This window comes from Dendrobates tinctorius, unplaced genomic scaffold (genome assembly GCF_039654945.1).
Source record: "Dendrobates tinctorius isolate UK_male_01 unplaced genomic scaffold, ASM3965494v1 ptg000126l, whole genome shotgun sequence".
In the NCBI taxonomy this organism is placed as follows: domain Eukaryota; kingdom Metazoa; phylum Chordata; class Amphibia; order Anura; family Dendrobatidae; genus Dendrobates; species Dendrobates tinctorius.
Genome location: NW_027361794.1, coordinates 2,344,882 through 2,363,156, shown reverse-complemented (window position 1 = coordinate 2,363,156; position 18,275 = coordinate 2,344,882). Strand labels below are relative to the sequence as shown.

The following is an 18,275-nucleotide window of genomic DNA, read 5'->3' as shown; positions in this document are numbered from 1 at the left end:
CAGTCAGTGTATATAGTGCCCATCAGTTACTGTATATAGTGCTCATCAGTCACAGTATATAGTGCTCATCAGTCACAGTATATAGTGCTCATCAGTCAGTGTATATAGTGCCCATCAGTTACTGTATATAGTGCTCATCAGCCACTGTATATAGTGCCCATCAGTCACAATATATAGTGCTCAGTCAGTGTATATAGTGTTCATCAGTCACTGTATATAGTGCTCATCAGTCACTGTATATAGTGCTGATCAGTCACTGTGTATAGTGCTCATCAGTCACTTTATACAGAGCTCATCAGTCAGTGTATATAGTTCTCAGTCACTGCATATAACGCTCATCAGTCACAGTATATAGTGCTCATCAGTCAGTGTTTATAGTGCTCATCAGTCAGTGTATATAGTGCCCATCAGTTACTGTATATAGTGCTCATCAGTCACAGTATATAGTGCTCATCAGTCACTGTATATAGTGCTCATCAGTCACTGTATATAGTGCTCATCAGTCAGTGTATATAGTGCCCATCAGTTACTGTATATAGTGCTCATCAGTCACAGTATATAGTGCTCATCAGTCACTGTATATAGTGCTCATCAGTCACAGTATATAGTGCTCATCAGTCACAGTATATAGTGCTCATCAGTCACAGTATATAGTGCTCATCAGTCACTATATAGTGCTCATCAGTCACAGTAAATAGTGCTCATCAGTCACTGTATATAGTGCTCATCAGTCACAGTATATAGTGCTCATCAGTCACAGTAAATAGTGCTCATCAGTCACTGTATATAGTGCTCATCATTCACAGTATATAGTGCTCATCAGTCACAGTATATAGTGCTCATCGGTCACAGTATATAGTGTTCATCAGTCACTGTTATAGTGCTCATCAGTCACATTAAATAGTGCTCATCAGTCACTGTATATATTGCTCATTAGTCACAGTATATAGTGCTCATCAGCCACTGTATATAGTGCCCATCAGTCACAGTATATAGTGTCCATCAGTCACAGTATATAGTGCTCAGTCAGTGTATATAGTGTTCATCAGTCACTGTATAAAGTGCTCATCAGTCACTGTATATAGTGCTGATCAGTCACTGTGTATAGTGCTCATCAGTCACTGTGTATAGTGCTGATCAGTCACAGTATATAGTGCCCATCAGTCACTTTATACAGAGCTCATCAGTCAGTGTATATAGTTCTCCTCAGTCACTGCATATAGCGCTCATCAGTCACAGTATATAGTGCTCATCAGTCACAGTATATAGTGCTCATCAGTCACAGTAAATAGTGCTCATCAGCCACTGTATATAGTGCCCATCAGTCACAGTATATAGTGCCCATCAGTCACAGTATATAGTGCTCAGTCAGTGTATATAGTGCTCATCAGTCACTGTATATAGTGTCTATCAGTCACTGTGTATAGTGTTCATCAGTCACTGTGTATAGTGTTCATCAGTCACTGTGTATAGTGTTCATCAGTCAGTGTATATAGTGCCCATCAGTTACTGTATACAGTGCTCATCAGCCACTGTATATAGTGCCCATCAGTCACAGTATATAGTGCCCATCAGTCACAGTATATAGTGCCCATCAGTCATAGTAAATAGTGCTCATCAGTCACAGTAAATAGTGCTCATCAGTCACTGTATATAGTGCTCATCAGTCACTGTATATAGTGCTCATCAGTCACAGTATATAGTGCTCATCAGTCACAGTATATAGTGTCCATCAGTCACTGTACATAGTGCTCATCAGTCACAGTATATAGTGCTCATCAGTCAGTGTATATATTGCTCATCGGTCACAGTATATAGTGTTCATCAGTCACTGTATATAGTGCTCATCAGTCACATTAAATAGTGCTCATCAGTCACTGTATATATTGCTCATTAGTCACAGTATATAGTGCTCATCAGCCACTGTATATAGTGCCCATCAGTCACAGAAAATAGTGTCCATCAGTCACAGTATATAGTGCTCAGTCAGTGTATATAGTGTTCATCAGTCACTGTATATAGTGCTCATCAGTCACTGTATATAGTGCTGATCAGTCACTGTGTATAGTGCTCATCAGTCACTGTATATAGTGCTCATCAGTCACAGTATATAGTGCTCATCAGTCACAGTAAATAGTGCTCATCAGTCACTGTATATAGTGCTCATCATTCACAGTATATAGTGCTCATCAGTCACAGTATATAGTGCTCATCGGTCACAGTATATAGTGTTCATCAGTCACTGTTATAGTGCTCATCAGTCACATTAAATAGTGCTCATCAGTCACTGTATATATTGCTCATTAGTCACAGTATATAGTGCTCATCTGCCACTGTATATAGTGCCCATCAGTCACAGTATATAGTGTCCATCAGTCACAGTATATAGTGCTCAGTCAGTGTATATAGTGTTCATCAGTCACTGTATAAAGTGCTCATCAGTCACTGTATATAGTGCTGATCAGTCACTGTGTATAGTGCTCATCAGTCACTGTGTATAGTGCTGATCAGTCACAGTATATAGTGCCCATCAGTCACTTTATACAGAGCTCATCAGTCAGTGTATATAGTTCTCCTCAGTCACTGCATATAGCGCTCATCAGTCACAGTATATAGTGCTCATCAGTCACAGTATATAGTGCTCATCAGTCACAGTAAATAGTGCTCATCAGCCACTGTATATAGTGCCCATCAGTCACAGTATATAGTGCCCATCAGTCACAGTATATAGTGCTCAGTCAGTGTATATAGTGCTCATCAGTCACTGTATATAGTGTCTATCAGTCACTGTGTATAGTGTTCATCAGTCACTGTGTATAGTGTTCATCAGTCACTGTGTATAGTGTTCATCAGTCAGTGTATATAGTGCCCATCAGTTACTGTATACAGTGCTCATCAGCCACTGTATATAGTGCCCATCAGTCACAGTATATAGTGCCCATCAGTCACAGTATATAGTGCCCATCAGTCATAGTAAATAGTGCTCATCAGTCACAGTAAATAGTGCTCATCAGTCACTGTATATAGTGCTCATCAGTCACTGTATATAGTGCTCATCAGTCACAGTATATAGTGCTCATCAGTCACAGTATATAGTGTCCATCAGTCACTGTACATAGTGCTCATCAGTCACAGTATATAGTGCTCATCAGTCAGTGTATATATTGCTCATCGGTCACAGTATATAGTGTTCATCAGTCACTGTATATAGTGCTCATCAGTCACATTAAATAGTGCTCATCAGTCACTGTATATATTGCTCATTAGTCACAGTATATAGTGCTCATCAGCCACTGTATATAGTGCCCATCAGTCACAGAATATAGTGTCCATCAGTCACAGTATATAGTGCTCAGTCAGTGTATATAGTGTTCATCAGTCACTGTATATAGTGCTCATCAGTCACTGTATATAGTGCTGATCAGTCACTGTGTATAGTGCTCATCAGTCACTGTGTATACTGCCCATCAGTCACTTTATACAGAGCTCATCAGTCAGTGTATATAGTTCTCCTCAGTCACTGCATATAGCGCTCATCAGTCACAGTATATAGTGCTCATCAGTCAGTGTTTATAGTGCTCATCAGTCAGTGTATATAGTGCCCATCAGTTACTGTATATAGTGCTCATCAGCCACTGTATATAGTGCCCATCAGTCACAGTATATAGTGTCCATCAGTCACAATATATAGTGCTCAGTCACTGTATATAGTGTTCATCAGTCACTGTATATAGTGCTCATCAGTCACTGTATATAGTGCTGATCAGTCACTGTGTATAGTGCTCATCAGTCACTTTATACAGAGCTCATCAGTCAGTGTATATAGTTCTCAGTCACTGCATATAACGCTCATCAGTCACAGTATATAGTGCTCATCAGTCAGTGTTTATAGTGCTCATCAGTCAGTGTATATAGTGCCCATCAGTTACTGTATATAGTGCTCATCAGTCACAGTATATAGTGCTCATCAGCCACTGTATATAGTGCTCATCAGTCACTGCATATAGCGCTCATCAGTCACAGTATATAGTGCCCATCAGTTACAGTATATAGTGCTCAGTGTATATAGTGCTCATCTGTCACTGTATATAGTGTCTATCAGTCACAGTATATAGTGCTCATCAGTCACTGTGTATAGTGCTCATCAGTCACTGTATATAGTGCTGATCAGTCACTGTGTATAGTGCTCATCAGTCACAGTATATAGTGCCCATCAGTCACAGTATATAGTGCCCATCAGTCACAGTATATAGTGCCCATCAGTTACAGTATATAGTGCTCAGTGTATATAGTGCTCATCTGTCACTGTATATAGTGTCTATCAGTCACAGTATATAGTGCTCATCAGTCACTGTGTATAGTGCTCATCAGTCACTGTGTATAGTGCTCATCAGTCACTGTATATAGTGCTGATCAGTCACTGTGTATAGTGCTCATCAGTCACTGTGTATACAGCCCATCAGTCACTTTATACAGAGCTCATCAGTCACTGTATATGGTGCCCATCAGTCACTGTATATAGTGCTCATCGGTCAGTGTATATAGTTCTCCTCAGTCACTGCATATAGTGCTCATCAGTCACTGTATATAGTGCTCATCAGTCGCAGTGTATAGTGCTCATCAGTCACAGTATATAGTGCTCATCAGTCACAGTAAATAGTGCTCATCAGCCACTGTATATAGTGCCCATCAGTCACAGTATATAGTGCCCATCAGTCACAGTATATAGTGCTCAGTCAGTGTATATAGTGCTCATCAGTCACTGTATATAGTGTCTATCAGTCACTGTGTATAGTGTTCATCAGTCACTGTGTATAGTGTTCATCAGTCACTGTATATAGTGCTCATCGGTCAGTGTATATAGTTCTCCTCAGTCACTGCAGATAGCACTCATCAGTCACAGTATATAGTGCTCATCAGTCAGTGTATAAAGTGTTCATCAGTCACTGTATATAGTGTCCATCAGTCACAGTATATAGTGCTCATCAGTCACTGTATATAGTGTTCATCAGTCACAGTATATAGTGCTCATCAGTCACTGTATATAGTGTTCATCAGTCACTGTATATAGCGCTCATCAGTCACTGTATATAGTGTCCATCAGTCACAGTATACAGTATAGTGCTCATCAAAGACAGTACATAGCGCTCATCAGTCACAGTATATAGTGCACATCAGCCACTGTATATAGAGACCATCAGTCACAGTATATAGTGCCCATCAGTCACAGTATATGGTGCTCATCAGTCACAGTATATAGCGCTCATCAATCACAGTATATAGTGCTCATCAGTCAGAGTATACAGTACACAAGTGGCTCCGCTCTGTACACCTCGTACACACGCGGCTCTGCTCCGTACACCTCGTACACACGCGGCTCCGCTCCGTACACCTCGTACACACGCGGCTCCGCTCCGTACACCTCGTACACACGCGGCTCCGCTCCGTCCACCTCGTACACACGCGGCTCCGCTCCGTACACCTCGTACACACGCGGCTCCGCTCCGTACACCTCGCACACACGCGGCTCCGCTCCGTCCACCTCGCACACACGCGGCTCCGCTCCGTCCACCTCGTACACACGCGGCTCCGCTCCGTCCACCTCGTACACACGCGGCTCCGCTCCGTCCACCTCGTACACACGCGGCTCCGCTCCGTACACCTCGTACACACGCGGCTCCGCTCCGTACACCTCGTACACACACGGCTCCGCTCCTTACACCTCGTACACACACGGCTCTGCTCCTTACACCTCGCACACACGCGGCTCCGCTCCGTACACCTCGTACACACACGGCTCCGCTCCTTACACCTCGTACACACACGGCTCCGCTCCGTCCACCTCGTACACACGCGGCTCCGCTCCGTCCACCTCGTACACACGCGGCTCCGCTCCGTACACCTCGTACACACGCGGCTCCGCTCCGTACACCTCGTACACACACGGCTCCGCTCCTTACACCTCGTACACACACGGCTCTGCTCCGTACACCTCGTACACACGCGGCTCCGCTCCGTACACCTCGTACACACACGGCTCCGCTCCTTACACCTCGTACACACACGGCTCCGCTCCGTACACCTCGTACACACGCGGCTCCGCTCCGTACACCTCGTACACACCCGGCTCCGCTCCGTACACCTCGTACACACCCGGCTCCGCTCCGTACACCTCGTACACACACGGCTCCGCTCCGTACACCTCGTACACACACGGCTCCGCACCGTACACCTCGTACACACACGGCTCCGCTCCGTACACCTCGTACACACACGGCTCCGCTCCGTACACCTCGTACACACCCGGCTCCGCTCCGTACACCTCGTACACACCCGGCTCCGCTCCGTACACCTCGTACACACACGGCTCCGCTCCGTACACCTCGTACACACACGGCTCCGCACCGTACACCTCGTACACACACGGCTCCGCTCCGTACACCTCGCACACACGCGGCTCCGCTCCGTACACCTCGTACACACACGGCTCTGCTACATCCCCCCCTGTAAACCCCTCCTGACCCCACACAGAAACTTCCCCTCATCCAGCACCATGACAACCAGCACAGCAGAGTCCTGCATACACTGAGGCCCCTGATCATGTGACCCCTGACTCCTCCCCTCCTGTGACCTCATCACAGGTCCTGTGCGCACAGAGCGGCCATATATGTGGAGTGCGGCTCTGCGGGTGGAGGCTCCACACCAGGACTGTAGCAGGTAAAGACCCCAATATCCACAGGTGTCCCTTCTAATTGGGGGAAACTATCCCCTCTAATAATCCTCGGACAGTTCTGACAAACACGGGAAAGTGCCCCTTTATGGAGGGGACAGAAAGTCTGTTTCGTCTCTTTAGCTCCATAGTATCAGCTCTAATCCAATGGTGAGAGAGCGATTTACCCCGAAGAGTCACAGATTGTGGGGTTGGTATATAATGTTATATTTAGGACGAGGCTGAAGTTGGTCTTTATTCGCCCGGTTTCTTATTCCCGGCTTCAGCCTCGTAGATGACCTCGGGCCGCTGAGCTCACCCCACCATTACATACACAGTGAGGCTGGAGACACACTAGCGGTGTTGATGCCGGAGAGTCGGGCTAGTGTAATGCCGGTGTCCTGTGAGGGTCACACGTTTCTTATGTGAGTACAATCCGATTTTTCACACCAGCATCTGATTTCTATCGGAATGCAGTGCGACTGCGCTCAGGCTGCAATGAGATTGTTACAGAGGGAAATGTCCTGAATCATTTACAATTATTTGTAAAACAAAATATTCTTCAAAACATATATATATATCTTCTAGATAGATTTAGGCTGTGTGCACACGTAGTTTTTAGCTGCTGCGGATTGATCCGCGCGGATTTTGTAAAATCCGCAGGTAAATTTGAGGTGAAAAGACCTGCGGATTATCCTGCGGTTTTCCCCTGCAGTTTATCACCTCTACAATGGAGGAGATGGTAAACCGCAGCGGAATCCGCAGAAAAGAACGACATGTCATTTCTTTCTGCGGATTTGAAACCGCAGCACGTGCACAGCGGTTTCCATTTCACATAGAGTAACATGGTACTGTACAACGCAGCAGATTCTGTGATATCATGTGATAAGAAAGAAAACCGCGGACGGCACCGCTTTTACCATGTGACTTCCGGTGGTGTGCGGTATTCGGAGAACTAAATGCTGGCAGCTTCGGGTGCTGGTCTGGAAATCCACAATGCTGAATATGTCCAAAAAGAGAGACCGCACTCCACGAGCTGGTGTAGATATCGCTTAATTTATTGGCACACGTGGTATATGTCGGCCGGGGGAGTGATATCAGGAGTGGAGTAACAGCTAACAACGGCCATTTGGCGCTGTCACAGTGCTTTAACGGGTCCCGTTGAAGCGCTTTCACAGCGCGAAACGGCCATTGTTAGCTGTTACTCCACTCCTGATATCACTCCCCCCAACCGACATGTACAGCGTGTGCCAATAAATTAAGCGATATCTACACCAGCTCGTGGAGTGCGGTCTCTTTCTTTTTGAACAAAAAAGGAAGCACACTGTAGCGCCAAACCATGCAAACATGAAAAAATGAATAATGAATTGCTTTACTGCATTAGAAGTATGAAAAATTGAGAAAGTTTAGCGCATAAAATGGCCAAGTTATGTGTACCTGGAAGCCACGTTAAGGCATTTCTCATTTTCCAGGTCCCTGCCTATGCCAATCCTCACTAAGACTGAAGTCTCCATCTGAATGGGAACCTATGAAAAATCCTCTGTTTAGACTGAAGTCTATATCTCTGTGGAGGGGAAGTGATCCTGCTTTGATTAAAAACACCTGCAGCTAACAGGTGGAGTGCTCAGGAAGACGAGAAATGCCTTAACGTGGCTTCCAGGTACACATAACTTGGCCATTTTATGCGCTAAACTTACTCAATTTTTCATACTTCTAATGCAGTAATGCAATTCATTTTTCACATTTGCATGGTGTGGCGCTACAGTGTGCTTCCTTTTTTGTTTGAATGTATATGAGTTGGTGACTCTAGGTTAAGCACCTGTTCACACTATGCTTATGCTTGGATGTGACGGTCAGTTCTTGAAATTTGTATTCATTTACCTTCTGACTGAGCACTCCACCTGTTAGCCGCAGGCGTTTTTAACCCCTTCACTACCAAGGGTGGTTTGCACATTAACTCCCGGGCCAATTTTTACAATTCTGACCACTGTACCTTTATGAGGTCAAAACTCTGAAACGCTTCCATGGATCTCGGAGATTCTAACATTGTTTTCTTGTGACATATTGTACTTCATGTTAGTGGTAAAATTTCATTCAAATAACTTGTGTTTATTTGTGAAAAAAACAGAAATTTGGCGAAAATTTTGAAAATTTCGCAAATTTCCAACTTTGAATTTTTATGCCCTTAAATAATAGAGATACGGCACGCAAAAAACTTGATAACTAACATTTCCCACATGTTTACTTTACATCAGCACAATTTTGGAACCAAAAAATTTTTTTCTTAGGAAGCTATAAGGGTTAAAATTTGACCAGCGATTTCTCATTTTTGCAACACCATTTTATTTTTACGGACCACATCACATTTGAAGCCACTTTGAGGGGTCTATATGATAGAAAATACCCAAAAGTGACACCATTCTAAAAACTGCACCCCTTAAGGTGCTCAAAATCACATTCAAGAAGTTTATTACAGGTGCTTCACATGAATTTTTTGAATATTTAAGAAAAAAAATACTTCAGGTTCAATTTTTTTTTTTTATTTTGCCAAGGGTAACAGGAGAAATTGGACTGCAAAAATGATTGTGCAATTTGTCCTGAGTACGCTGATACCTGATTTGTGGGGGGGAACCACTGTTTTTGTGCATGGCAGAGCTCAGAAGGGAAGGAGCGCCGTTTGACTTTTTCAATGCAAAATTGGCTGGAATTCAGATCGGACGCCATGTCACGTTTGGAAAGCCCCTGATGTACCTAAACAGTGGAAACCCCCCACAAGTGACCCCATTTTGGAAACTAGACCCCCCAAGGAACTTATCTAGATATGTGGTGAGAACTTTGAACCCACAAGGGCTTCAGAGAAGTTTATAACGTACAGCGGTACAATTAAAAAAATCATATTTTTTCCACAAAAATGATCTTTTCACCCCCAATTTTTATTTTCCCAAAGGTAACAGGACCCTAAAATTTATTGTGCAATTTGTCCTGAGTACGCTGATACTCCATATGTAGGTGTAAAAGACTATTTGGGCGCATGGCAGAGCTCAGAAGGGAAGCAGCGCCATTTGACTTTTTTGGCTGGAATTGAGATCGGACACCATGTCGCGTTTGGAGAGCCCCTGATGTACCAAAACAGTGGAAACCCCCCACAAATGACACCATTTTGGAAACTAGACCCCATAAGGAACTTTCCTAGATGTGTGGTGAGCACTTTGAGCCCCCAAGGGCTTCACAGAAGTTTATAATGCCCAGGCGTGAAAATAAAAAAATCGTATTTTTTCCACAAACATGATTTAGTCCCCAATTTTTTTTATTTTCCCAAGGGTACCAGGAGAAAATGGACCCCAAAAGTTGTTGTCCAATTTGTACTGAGTACGCTGACACCTCATATGTAGGAGAAAACTACTGTATGGGCACACGTCGGGGCTCGGAAGGGAAGTAGTGATGTTTTGGAATGCAGACTTTGATGGAATGGTCTGCGGGTGTCATGTTCGTTTGGAGAGCCTCTGATGTGCCTAAACTATTCAAACTCCCCACAAGTGACCCCATTTTGGAAACTAGACCCCCCACGGAACTTATCTAGATGTGTGGTAAGCACTTTGAACCCCCAAGTGCTTCACAGAAGTTTATAACGCCTGGGTGTGAAAATAAAAAAATCATTTTTTTCCACAAAAATGATATTTTTGCCCCCAATTTTTTATTTTCCTAAGGGTAACGAGAAATTGGACCCCAAAAGTTGTTTTGCAATTTGTCCTGAGTAGGCTGATACCCCATATGTGGGGGTAAAACACTGTTTGGGCGCAGAGCTTGGTAGGGAAGGAGCACCATTTGACTTTTCAACGCAAAATTGGCTGGAATTGAGATCAGATGCCATGTTGCGTTTGGAGAGCACCTGATGTGCCCAAACAGTGGAAACCCCCCAATTCTAACTCCATCCCTAACCCCAACACACCCCTAACCCTAATCTCAGCCCTAACCCTAGCCCTAACCCTAATAATAAAATGGAAATAAATACATTTTTTGAATTTTATTTTTTTTCCCTAACTAAGTGGGTGATAACGGGGGGGTTTGATTTACTATTTATGGCGGGTTTTTATATTTGGCAGCTGTCATACGCTAAAAGATGCGTTTCATTGTAAAAATAGTTTTTGCATCACCACATATTGAGAACTATAATTTTTCCATATTTTGACCCACTGAGTCATGTGAGGTCTTATTTTTTGCGGGACGACTTGTCGTTTTTTATTGGTATCGTGTTCGGGCACGTGACATCTTTTGATCGCTTTTTATTCTGATTTTTGGGACGCAGAATGAACAAAAACCAGCGTTTCATGAATTTCTTCAAAAAAATCAACAGCACAAAATTAGGGAGTCGGCTGTCTTAAATCCAGTCAGAGACTCCTGATGTCCATTCACAGTCCTCCTCCTCAGGTGGCAGGTCTCTGCCATTTAGTTCAGCTTCATTACCTGCTGTCAACATCAGAGGGAGCCCGGATAGAGAACTCACAACTCCTCTGTCAACACAGCCAGCTCCACCACCCTCACCAGAAGCCAGAGGTAAACCAGAAAATGAGTTCACAACAACCCTGTCTTCCACACGGTCAAGTCACAGTAGCCATGAATCTGGACAGCATATTCCTTACCCTGATCCTCTGTCCTCCCACCATGCTGAGTGCCCTGAGACAACTGATCCCACACTTGAACACTCCAAAGAGCTGTTCAGTTTTCCATTTGGAAATTCGTGCCTCTTGCACGGTCCACTTGAAACGGGGCAAGATGATATTCCATGTAGTGATGCACAAATATTTGAGCAGCTACGATCACAAGAGGTGCACGACGATGAGACACAATTGCCGGTGTGATAAAACACTCCGGGATCGCCTTTGCGGGGGTCAAAGGCCACGTGGGTTTAGCATGAAACTCAGGTGCACAGCCAGGATCCAGACCTAACTGATACTGGGTCAGGTTTATTTTAAGGTGAAAGCCAAAACATACAGGGAATAAAACAAATCCTTGCCTGTCCGGCACTAACTAAACAGGGTCCGAACTACCTACCAACTGGAGGACTTCTCCCTTCCAGCCAAACCAGTCACCATGAGCACTGCTTTACTCTCAAATGTCTCTCACACAGACATGCTCTCTGTGTCCCCCAGCTGAGCATCTGCCACACCACCTGGCATCCTTTTATATCCACCTCCCATTACTCATTAGTCACCAGGTGAGATGCTGACCAGACTAGGCCACATAGGAAAGGTATCTGGGTGAGATATACCTGCCCTCATCCACTATTCCCCCATGACTCTCACACCGGAAAGTCAGGAGGAGGACCAGGGTGGGGAAATGGAAGATGAAGTGGTGGATGATATAGTAACAGACCCAACCTGGCAGGAGAACATTCAGAGCGAGGACAGCAGCGTACGGGGAGGTAGGTGTTGCACCACTTCAGGCAGGAAGAAGCAGTGTGGTGGCTGCAGACAGAGGGTGTGCAACCGTTCCCTGTAACACCAACATGACGTAAGTTGCCAGTCCAACTGTTAGGTCTTTCCCAATCTGGTTATTTTTTTAAAGACTCTGCGGATAACCCCAAACAGGCCATTTGCAACACCTGTCATGCCAGCATCAGTAGGGGTAGCAAAACTACCAGCCTTACTGCCACCAACATGATCAGGCACATGGCAGCAAAGCGCCCAACCCCATGCTGCAGGAACAGTGTCTGCTGGTGAAACCACAGCGTCTTCCACTGTTGTGCGTGTAAGCCAATCCCCTGTCCATGTTGCATGCGAAGATGCCTCCTGCCCTGCACCTGCCGTTGCCCATAGTCAAATAGCACCATCATCAAGCACGTCCATGTCCTTTTCCCAGCGCAGCCTTCAGTTGTCCATACCCCAGTCATTGGAACGTAAGCGTAAATATGCAGCCAATGCCCCACAGGCCACAGTACTCAATTGTCATATTTCTAGTCTGCTTGCGGTTGAAATGTTGCCTTTCAGGCTTGTGGAGACAGAAGCTTTCCGCAACCTTATGGGGGCGGCCATCCCAAGGTACTCGGTCCCTAGCCGCCACTATTTGTCCCGATATGCTGTCCCGTCATTACACAAGCACGTGTCCCACAACATTACCCGTGCCCTCAACAATGCAGTTACTGGGAAAGTACACCTAACCATGGATACATGGACAAGGGCTTGTGGCCAGGGACGGTACATCTCGCTGACGACACACTGGGTTAACATAGTGGAAGCCGGGACCCAGTCAGATCTTGGGATGGAACGTCCTCCTGACGCCAAGGATTGCAGGCCCTGTGTCAATCAGGGTTGCCCCCTCTGTGTACAGCTCCTGCATTTCCTCTTCCTCTTCAGCCTCTATCTCTGAAATGAGCACATGAGTCACAAGCTGGAAGCACTGCAGCACTTCCAAAGCCAAGCGGCAACAGCCTGTGCTGAAGCTAATTTGCTTAGGTGACAAACCACACAAAATCTGAAGAGTTGTTGACAGCTCTGAAAGAGCAGGCAGATGTTTGGCTGACACCACTGAATCTCCAGCCAGGCATGGTTGAGTGTGACAATGGCAGGAACCTGGTGGCAGCTCTGAGGCGAACTGACACGCGTACTATGCCTGGCCCATGTGCTTAACCTCGTTGTTCAACGTTTTCTAAAAAGCTACCTGTAGCTGCCGGATCTGCTGGTGAAAGTATACCACCTGAGTGCCCATATTAGAAAGTCAGCTACAGCTTCAGTTGCCCTTGCCGAGCTTCAGCAGTGATTGCAGATTCCAGCTCACTGACTGGTGTGTGATGTCCCCACGCGTTGGAACTCTACACTGCATATGTTGGAAAGGATTTGTGAGCAGAAGCGGGCAGTTGTTGACTACCAGCATCAACAAGGCCATCGTTTTTCAAGTTTGACTCCACACATAAGACCTCAGGAGTGGACATGGATGTCAGACATATGTAACATCCTCCAAAACTTTGAGGAGTCCACCAAGATGGTGAGCGGTGATGACGCCATAATTGGTGTCACCATCCCGCTCATCTGCCTTCTGAAAAGCTCTCTGCTCACAATGAAAGAGGATGCATTGCAGGCGGAGCGTGAGTACATGGATCAAGGAATCATACAGGGTGATTACACACAGCCCAGCTTCATGTCATCCCAACATGGATTGGTTGACAATGAGGAGGAGGAGGAGGAAGAACAGGAGCTACTTTCATGCGCTATAGACGGGACTACAACCACAACTGTCATACCATCTGTTCAGCATGGATGGCCTGAGGACAGGGAAGAAGAGGAGGACACCTTGGTCAGTCTTCCTGTTGGTGAGGACACGGAAAGCTTGCCTGTTACCAGTCTGGCACGCATGGCTGACTTTATGTTGCGCTGCCTTTCCCGTGACCCTCGTATTGTGAAAATATTGGGTAACAGTCATTACTGGTTAGTGGCACTTTTAGACCCACGCTACAAGAAGAACTGTCAATCTCTTGTTCCAGAGGCAGACAGATGTACCAAAATGGTGCAGTACCAGAGGGCCATTGTTGCTGAATTATTAAAAAAAATTCCCATCTCAAAACGCTGGCAGCAGAGGTAAGTTTGTTGGACAACCAAGGAGTACAGGCGAGAGAGACACAACTCCAATCCAACACTGGCAAAGTTCTGTGACAGTTTTCTAAGACCCTCCCATTGCCTTGGCACTGAGGCGCGGGGTAATCTCACAAGGAATGCAATGTTTTCTAAGATGCTGAGGGAGTACCTTGCTGACCGTAACTACATCCGCCGTGATTCCTCTGTGCCTTTTAATTATTGGGTATCCAAGCTGGACACGTGGCATGAACTGGCTCTCTATGGCTTAGAGGTCCTGGCCTGCCCTGCCACTAGTGTTTTGTCAGAGCGGGTTTTTAGTGCCACTGGTGGAATTATCACAGATAAGCACATTTGCCTTTCAACAGAAAATGCAGACAGGCTGACTCTTATAAAAATGAACCAGGGATGGATTGGGCCTGACTTCTCGACACCACCAAATGATGACAGCGAAACAAAAGCTCCAATGTAGTGTTTTTTTCGGGAGGTGTATTCCCATGCACCTTTTCACACCCACACATGGGTATACGTTTCCTGATTTTGGCTAATTGGTGTCCTCCTCCTCCTCCCCCTAATCCTCACTGTCCACCACCACTTGAACACCAGGGTGAATGTATTCCGGCATGCTCCAGCCTCTCTATTTTTAGGCAAGGGTGTTATGATACCCGTCACCAAAACACAAAAAATATGTACACCCCACAGGGGAAATGTTTGACAGCCTATACACTAAGTGTATGGGTATTCCAAGTCTATGGACATTTTTGGTTAAGAGGCCCTCCTCCATGTTTCTTCCAAGGGGGATTAAGGTTTTTGGGGGTGCAGAATGGGAGTACTGAATAATGTGAAGTGGATTTTCCTGTGCCCATTCAGTACCTGGGTTCAAAGGCATATTGGGGTGTATATGACTTGGTAGCAGAGCAATTACGAAAGGAATAATGTGAAGTGGATTCTCCGGTGGACATCCAGTACGTGGCTTGAAAAGCTTATAGGGGTGCATGCAACTTTGGGGCAAGCCAGGCCTTGCATTCAATGCAACATTTTGTCTGGAAGCCCTCCTGGACCTCTTGTGATTGGGGTGCATCGTAATTCTCGACAGCCCATCCACTTACTGCATAGGCAATAACAGCATAGGAGACCCACTGTTTAATAATTGCCCTTTAAGAAGATTAATGCCACCTGATGCCCCGGTAAAAATAGGCTCTGTGACTTTGAGTCCCTCATTCATAAATGAAACAGATTGGTCTGCTTATGTGTCACACAGCACATGGCAGCTAGGGTTGTTAAATGTTACAATGACATTTCCCAGTGAATGCATTTGTATTGGTTGAAAGCAATGTTAAAGTTGAAAAACGCATCAAAAACGCTGCGTCTGAACATAGCCCAAGTGGGGGAGGAACATTTTGGTCTGGGATTAATTATTTTGCCTTATATACAAGTCATTAACCTTGAAAGGATGAACCTTAACATATTTCCCAGCAAAATCCATTTTGGTTTCGTTTTGGTATGTTTTTTGGTGCACAGGTAAAAATGGCATGAAACTCTGACAACATTGTTTAAAGCTGTCAGGAATGCTTCCAGGGGCAATCCCCATGTTGTCCCCGTGTCATTTGAGCAGTGTTTCCACCATTTCCAGACATTTTTAGACCTTAAAAGGACCCCCGGGGGATCGCGGTAAAAATGCTCAGGTCTTCCATAGACTTACATTAGGCTCGTTGTTCTGTTCGAGTACCCGAGTATTCCAATTTGCTCGACCCGAGCAATGAGCACCCGAGCATTTTAGTGCTCGCTCATCACTAATCTTTATATTGCAGAGAGAGATAGAAGAATAGCCGGTAATTCATTTGTCGGCTTCTGTAAAATCACTGCAGGAGCCGACAGGATAGAAGACTTATGAATGGGTCACCGAGGAGGATAGCAGGCCCAGGCTAAGCCACGGAAAACCAGAGAGGTTGGTAACTAAGCGGATTGCAGACCCCTGATCCTGTCCACACAACTAGCAGTAGCCGTGGAGCGTACCTACGATGATCCTAGACGCCTCGGCACAGCCAGAGAGCTAACTAAGCCAAAAGCAAGAAAGGGGAAATCTAAACTGCCCCGGAGCAGACCCCAAAGGAATAGATAGCCCCCAAACATATATTGTCGGTGAGACAAGATGAAAACACAAACGAAGGCAGAAAAATAGACTGAGCAAATGATGGGGCCCACACTGACTAGACAGGACAGGAAAGGAAAGAACAATGTCTGCAATCACGCAAAAAACCCTGCAAAAGTTCAACATGTCTGATGCACAAAAAACACTGAAGTCGCACGACTTTGCCCCCACTATATCAGCACTCTGGTATATTCTGAAAGCAAAGCAAAAAGAGACCAATATAACAGGGGACAAAACATACTGGCACAAGCAGTAACATATGGGTGGTGATTCAGCACAGCCCCAGCCGGAGCTGGCTGACCCACACAAAGCAGAGATAGACAGACAAAACCAGATCAAATGCAAACAGAATAGCAAATGAACCACTTAGCTGAACATGCGGGGACAGAGCAGGAGACATCAGACCTCAGGAGGCACACGAAGAAAATCAACAGCAGGGATAGAGGGAGTCGGCTGTCTTAAATCCCAATCTGAAACCCCAGATTTCCAATCGTCGTCCTCATTATCAGGTCGCAAGCCTCGGTCAATCTGGTCAGCTCCACTACCTACAGTAACCACCAGAGGGAGCCCAGAAAGAGAACTCGCAACCCCTCTGTCAATCTGACCAGCTCCACTACCTTCAGTAATCACCAGAGGGAAGCCAGAGAGAATTCACAACAGAAGACATGGTTTACATAAAATAGATACTAAATAGATGCAGAATAGTTAGATATATAGATGTCCGTGACCAATAAAATTAGTACAGTGTGTGCAAATTAGGGGACATGTATGTAATTAATAAAATATTCTTTTGGGGGGAAAAAATGGCGTGGGCTCCTCCCGTGCAGTTTTCCAATCCAGAGAGGGAAAGCCAGCGACTGGAGGCCAATGTTTATAGCCCAGGAAGGGGTTAATACCTATGGATCTCACAAGGCTATAAATATCAGCCCGCAGCTGTATATACAGAGTGTCCGTAAAGTCATGATGCACTTTCGGTGCCCTTTCTCTGGCCCAATCATATCAGACCTGTTCATGAGGAGAGATAAGAAGAACCAATCAAGCAACACAAACTCATTTAAGCTGTTTCTGAGCCCCCAGTCAGATTAACTCCTGATAAACTGAACTCTGATTAGTACACTCCCAGATCTGTGACATTATGCAACCACAAACTATTGTTTGGATGTGTGTAGGGCAGCAAATGGAGCCCACATTGAACTGCACTGAATAGGTATGAAACTGAGAGAGTTTTTCTTTTATTTGGAGCAGATTTCACGTTTCTATCGTCTTTTGTTGCTCTCCAGTGACTGGTCAGAAGTGCACCATGACTTTAGGGACACACTGTATTTAGCGTTTACTGGCCATTAAAATAGGGGGGCCCCCCAAAAAAATGAAGCGAGGTCCCCATGTAATTAATAGCCAGAAAAGGCTATGCAGACAGCTGCGGGCTGATTTTCATAGCCTAGGAAGGGGCCATGGACATTGACCCCCCCCCCCCCCCCCCCCCGGCTACAAACACCAGCTCTCAGCCGCCCCAGAAATGGCGCATCTGTAAGATGAGCCAATTCCGGCACTTGGCCTCTCTCTGGTTGATGTGACATTTGTTTTGTAAGGTCACATCAAGCCCGGTTTACTAATGGAGAGGTGTCAATAAGATGCCTATCCATTACGAATCCTATAGTCGTTACAGGTTCAATAAAGATGCAGCCAAAATAAAGTCTTTTAATGAAATAAAACATTAAACACGGTTTTTCATCTTTATTATCCAGCTAATCCATGTGACGCCCTCTTTCTCCTGTAATAAATGGAAAAAAAAGAAAACAACAATATACCATACCTGTCCGTCGTTCTGTCCCACGCAGTAATCCATATC

General features: G+C 45.4%; 1 protein-coding gene across 1 annotated transcript in view; it reads left to right on the top strand.

Moving 5' to 3' along the window:
- Positions 1–6,622: 6,622 nt before the first annotated feature.
- Positions 6,623–18,275, top strand: part of LOC141047268 (uncharacterized) — a 112,510-nt gene continuing 100,857 nt past the window's right edge. The window contains exons 1-2 of the mRNA XM_073542275.1: positions 6,623–6,717; positions 8,182–8,369. The gene's annotated coding sequence lies outside the window, so the exon portion shown is untranslated. The remainder of the gene's footprint in view (positions 6,718–8,181; positions 8,370–18,275) is intronic.